We start from the raw sequence: 6604 nt of genomic DNA on the forward strand, positions 1-6604 counted from the left end.
CTGTAAGGTCTTCAGAACAAAGCAGCCTCCCTTAGAGCCTCCACTAGAATGGCCAACCATTCTAGTATTTTAAAATAACTTAAATGCTTCTACAAAATCATTTTGGAGTTTCAGACCTTATTAGAATTTGTTAAAAACAAAAGCAAATCAAAACTATTTAAATGCCATGTAGTAATTGGAAAAATGTATATTGTGAATTTTTGAAGACATTATTTGCCCGAGGTAGGCTTATTTCTAAATTCTACAGTTCTTTCAATGCTCTGATTTAGCAGTTTGTCATAATTATGGAAGAAAAAATAAGAACCTTTAAGATAAGATGAATGTTCACAATGAAACAGATTTTTTTTTTCTAAACAGAGTGCTTATTGTTGGAAGATAATTTATTTAATATATCAAGACAGTGGATGTGTTTACTCAGGGCAATCAGATGGTGTCTAAATTTGTGACTCTTCCTACATGTTCCTTACCTTTCACTGATAGGATAGTTCCATGTTAAAAGTACCTGGAAAATCAGATGGTGAAGCCTGTCTCCTATTTAAAAAATTGTTTGTGTTCTTTTAAATCTTGCAATGAAACAAATAGGTTTACCTTCTGGTCAATAATTTCAAAGACCATGGCAAAATTAAGGTGTCACAAATAAATAAATATGTATATATGTGTATAAATATTTATGCATGTATGTATATACATGTTTATATTATTTTCCCCCATTATGTTAAACATTTTAAATTTGATTTTTTTAAAGTTTTGAGCCCCAAATTAAATTTTTGCCCTCTCCCTATGATGGTAAGCAGTTATCAGTTATACCTGTGCAATCATATAAAACATTTCCATAGTAGTCTTTTTGTATAAGAAGTTAAAAAAGAAAGTTGAAAACAGCATGCTCCAGTCTGTGTTCAGAAAATATCAGTTCTTTCTCTGGAGGTTTATAGGATGCTCTATGTTTAGTCCATTGGGATTGTCAAAGGCATTATATTTCTGAGGATAGCTAAATTGTGCACAGTTCTTCATCATAAAATATTGTTGTTCCCGTGTACAACTTTCTCCTGGTTCTGCTCAATTCACTTTTTATCAGTTTCTATAAGTCTTTCCAAGGTTGTTTTTTTCTTTCTGAAATCATCCTACTTGTCATCTTATAGTATAATAATATTCCATCACAATTATATACCACAGCTTCTTTAGCTATTCCCAATAATAGGCATCCCATTGATGTCCAATTCTTACATACCACAAAAAGAGCTGCTATAAATATCTTTACAGGAATGGGTCTTTCCTCCTCCTTTTGAAAATATCTTTACGATATAGACCTAGCATGGTTCTAAATTGGTCTCCAGAATGGTTGCTTTAGTTCACAACTCCACCAACTATTCTTTAGTGTTCCAATTTTCCCCAACATTTATCATTTTTCTTTTTTTTTGTTATATTAGCCAATCTGATAGGTGTGAGGTAGTACCTCAGAGTTGTTTTAATTTACTTTTAATTAATCAATAGTGATTGACAGCATATTTTTACGGAACAAGATTGTATTGATTTTTCTCTAATATTGCCTGTTCCTATTTATAAATTGGGGAATGATTTGTATTTGTATAAAATTGGCAAAATTCTCTATATGTTTAAGAAATGAGACCTTCATCAGAGAGACATGTTGTAAACTTCCACACCAGTTTTCTACTTTTCTTTTAATTTTTGTCACATTAGTTCTGTTTGTGCAAAAAATCTTTAAAAAAAATTTTTTGAGGGCAATTGTGTTTTTTTAAATAACTTGCCCAAGGTCACATGACTAGGTTTTTTTTGTTTGTGTGTTAATTGTCTGAGGCCGGATGTGAACTAACGTCCTCCCAACTCCAGGGCCAATACTCTACTCACTGCACCACCTAGCTGCCCCTAAATTTTATATAAACAAAATTATATATTTTACATTTTGTAATGCTCTCTATATTTTCTTTGGTCCTAATTTCTTCCCTTATCCATAGTTCTAAGCAAAAAAAAAAAATCCATGTTTTCCTAATTTGCTCATGGAATCAGCCTGTATGTGTAGATCCTGCACTCATTTTCAGTTGTCACATTTTTACCTCATAGCTACTGTGTCTAAATGATAGCAACAATACACTTTGATACCCCTTTAAACTAACTAGGACATTACGATAACTTCCTTATTGGTCTCCCTCCTAAAAATTTCTTCTCTCCCTATTCTATCTTCCACAAATCTGGCCAAAATATTCTCTCTATAAAGGATATGTTCATGTCACTCTTCTGCTCAAAATTCTTTAGTGGCTTCCTATTGCTTTTTGGATAAAACACAGATTTTTCAGATTAGCCCTTTATAATCTGACTATAGTCTTCCTTTCAGATTTTGAGTTTACATTTCAGTAGTTCTTGATAGTCTTCATTCCAACCAAATTGATTTACTTCCTGTACCAAAAAACTCTATATTTAATTTCCCACATCAACAATTCTTTTAGAGGCTACTGTGATTTCTGGAATGGATGAGCCCTTTTACTTATAGAATCCTTCGTTTCATCCAAGACTCAACTTAGGTATTTTCCTGAGTTATCATCCATGCTATCAGTATCCTTGCCCAGTCTTCAAATGATCATTATTTCATTGTATTTATCAAATGTTTAATTGTATATTTACATGAGTTCTGCTAGGGTAAAGACATTTCTTTGTTTCTATTTGCAAGTCACCTCAAGGTTTGTCAAGCATGATGCCCTAGACATGATAGGGACTTCATAAATGCTTTTTGAATAAAATTTCATTGAAAAAAAACAAACCCCAAACTATCATGAAAATTTAAGAGCATTCAAAATTGAAGAGAAATTTCTGCAATTATAAAGCAATGCTAAAATATAAATAATAAAAGCATTCCGGAAAGTATATGCAATTATTCTTCCCAGAAAGGTATATACAGTAGGTTATTTGCTTACTGTTCACTTTTTTTTTGGTGGAGGACATGAAGGAGATTAGTAGTATCTCACTCAACATGGTAACCTAATGCCTAGTAATAGCACACAGGATGTTTATAGAATACCATGATGTCCCACCCTAGACATTTACTTAGAGGACCTTTGTATTTTTGACAATTTTATAGCTGAAGTCAGAGAGAAGAAAGTCTTTCAAAATGAATACAATTAAAATATATTTTTAATATTTTTTTTAAATAATAGAATTGATTTCACAAGTTAGGCACCCCCTACCCTTGAAACTTAAAAATACCGGGTGGGGAAAGCAGCATGTAGTGGAGTCCACCAAAAACATTTATTCAGACAATGCTTCATTTTACCTTCTCCCTGTTTTCTCTTTTCCTCTAGGTCAGAGCTTGCCATTATACTACCCATTTCTAAAAAGGGTAGGGATAAAAATCAGTTCAACTTAGGCATCAGGACTTTCTAACATCCATCCTTAATCTCTAGAGCACCACAGAGTATATCCACCATTTCCTTTCTAGGGGACACTTGTAGATTCCTCTTCCTCAGGGAGAACATTAGTTTGAGATGCAAGTAACGTTTCTGTTGGGGGTCCACTCTCTTCCTTAAGGTGGCCTCGATATAGCCTTTGAAGAAGGTCAAGCTCTCTCTCAGGTGGCTGCTGCCAATTGTACCATGGATACCAGGAGGTACCTGCAGCTAGGGCAGGAGCCACTGGGGTACAGCCCACAGCTCCATGGGAGTTGCTGAAATCAGTATCTCCTGGCTGTACCAATGGGATGTGGTAACTGAGAAAACCATGGTTTCTGGCCTTCAGGATAGCCTCTTTCAGCTTCTTATGCTGCTTCATACAGACACCTATGTATGGGGCATGGAAGATTGACAGCTGTGTGAGCACACACAAATTGTTCCAAGAGCTTCACATTTCTAAAGTCCACATGGAGCTTCTGATCATGGCAGATAGGGAAAGGGTTCCCAGCAACTTTGTTCCCTCGAATGCATGTCTTATGGGTTCGCTGTGGTGGGATATCACCTTTGTGGTTTCGTCGAAAGTCAGCCCAGACTGGGTGGGAGCCATATCAAGCCAGGTATTCTTCACTTTCCAGATATTCCCAAGGAGCAACCTGATAGAGGAAGACAGGAATGGAAGATTCTTCCTCAGGGGGAGCTTTGATGCATAGAGCCTGGGGAGTAGCCTGCACCTAGTTGACCCCTCTGACAGGTGTGAGGCCCAAGAGCTGTCTAAACAGAAGAGTTAGGAGAGAGGTTGCCATCTTGGTGTATGGATAAGGGAGGAGCTATATTTTTTATCTTAAAAATACTGTATTTTATATGTTTATGTTACTTATCTATAACTTGCAATGAACCTTCATATGAATGAATCAATGAACCAAAAATAATGTTTATGTTTCATAGTTTCTATTTACATTTTATATATGAATTACTTATCTTGCAAAGGATGTGTTAATGCCAAAATTTAAAAATAAAATAGCACTTGGATATGCAGTTTTGATTTGATGGCAGGTATCAATTTAATGTTATTAAGTTGAGTAAAATAGGAAAATGTTTTATTGGGGCAAAATAACTCTTCACAACTCTAGGGATTCTATCATAAATTGAATAAACTTAAAGATAAGATGACAAAGCACTAATTAGAAAAGTAATAAAATGATAAAACAGTATAACCACTGTCAATTTATTTGATAATATTTTTTCAACAAGCAGGTAAAAATCCAGAATTCATTCTTTGGTTCATATGCAGATTATTAAACAATCTAATTAAAAGAATTAGATTCATTAAGCACTGGATACATTGAAAATCACTGAAATATATTTGCTCCACAAACCTTGGGGCTTGTAATAAATAGATTCTCAATCTTGAAGGAAAGATTTACTAATAGGATTTAAACATCACAATGGCAAAGTTAAATAAGCTCACTCTTGATTGGATATTTTCTTGCCAATTCTATGTAACTATAGAAATAGCTACGTTTGTATCCATATCTGTGAATAGAATTTTTTTGTGTATTAGACAGTCAAAGAGTCAGAGCTCTAGGACAGTATGTAAGTTCAGCCATGAAACCATGAAATATACTTCTTGGGGCATGTAGTTGAAGCAGTGAGTAGTTCACCTGTCCTGGAGTCAGGAGGATGTGAGTTCAAATACAGCCTCAGACACTTAATACATACTACCTGTGTCACCTTGGGTAAGTCACTTAACCCCAATTTCCCTACCTTGTACCTTCAAAAAAAAAAGTCCAAAAAAAAGAAATGCATTTCTTGTTTGAATTTGGACAAGTATTTTGTTCTTTCTAGACTTCCCATTCTACATTAATAAAGTTCATAGGTTAGACTATATAACCTCTGAGATATTTTCCAGTTCTAGATATTATTCTAAAATTGAGAATTATAAATCATAGTATATGAAAATATCACAAATGATGTTAGTTAATAAAATAACTTCTCAATTCTCAAAGTTTGGCCAATATTCTTATTCACTATTTGCACAAAGTAACACACTAGATCAAGAGATTTGGAAGTGTCCCAAAAAATCTAATATCTTGGGAATGGATTTTTTATGCTACTTTATTGAATATTTCCATAGAACAAAAGATGTCAGAATTCCTAAAGAATGTCCTAAGGGTGAACATAAAAATATATTTTTGTTATGAATCCTGCTATTAGACTATTTTCAAAGCAGGAAAAAAAGATGAAGCAATATTACTAAATGTTAAATTTAAGTGCATATAGCATCTGTCAATTATATACTTTCCTTTGCATCTTGTGTCTCCTTATCTTTCCGTTATTTCTTCCATGATGGTCATGTTCATAGAATTAGAGTTGCAGAGTTCAAAGTGGTCCTAGAAGTCATGTTGCACAATCTCTTTTTTTCAGACGAGTCCTGGAGAAGTTAAGGACTTCCCTCTGGGATAGCTTTGTCTCATTTGCAGGGAATCTCTGGCCCTCTCCCTGTGGCCAATCACCTACTCTTGACCTCTCACTTGGGGCACATCTGCAACTCTCAGATATGCAGTAACAGATACAAAGATCAGTGCTAAGGCTCCAGCTCATCAGGGAACAGCCATTGGTGCAAAGATAGAACCTGTCAGGCTGGTGGGACCTACCCTGCATTCTCCTTCAGCTTAAGCACAGCCCCAGATCCCTTCCCAGTGGACCTTGCCAAGTGTCTTAGCTTGGATTAGACATGCATAAAGAACTTTTTCACATGCTGACAGGATGGTCTTTTTAAGACAAATTCTACATAAAGTTAGCTGGATTTGGTTTATATTTTGGTTGCGTGTGCAACCACAAAATTTTCATTGAATATACACCTAGGACTCTTTTTTTCCCTTTTGGTTGATTAAGGTTACACATGCAAAAAAATCACAACCAACATTATACCTAATACCCTATAATCAGTGTCTGAGATAATCAGTCCATGCCTTTCTGTCTCTGCCTTCATCCTAAGGATTTATTTGCCAAATGGATATTTCGGTGTTTCATTTTTTTTTCAATTTATATGCTCTTGCTTGGTGATTTTGTTTACTTTTGTGCTTTCAAAATTCACTACTTTATACATTATTTCTAAGCCTCTATTCCGCAACAATTTCTCTAACAAGTTCCAGGACCACATTTCCCACTGTCTGATGAAAACTTCCACCAACACATTGAAACCA

At 34.8% G+C, this 6604-nt stretch overlaps 1 pseudogene; it reads right to left on the bottom strand.

The window, feature by feature from the left end:
* Positions 1–3328: 3328 nt before the first annotated feature.
* Positions 3329–4201, bottom strand: LOC138150180 (small ribosomal subunit protein mS40 pseudogene; annotated as a pseudogene).
* Between the last annotated feature and the right edge of the window lie 2403 nt (positions 4202–6604).

This window comes from Petaurus breviceps, unplaced genomic scaffold (assembly GCF_028583685.1).
Source record: "Petaurus breviceps papuanus isolate PSGF00001 unplaced genomic scaffold, PetGlider_PUasm1.0 140, whole genome shotgun sequence".
Classification (NCBI taxonomy): domain Eukaryota; kingdom Metazoa; phylum Chordata; class Mammalia; order Diprotodontia; family Petauridae; genus Petaurus; species Petaurus breviceps.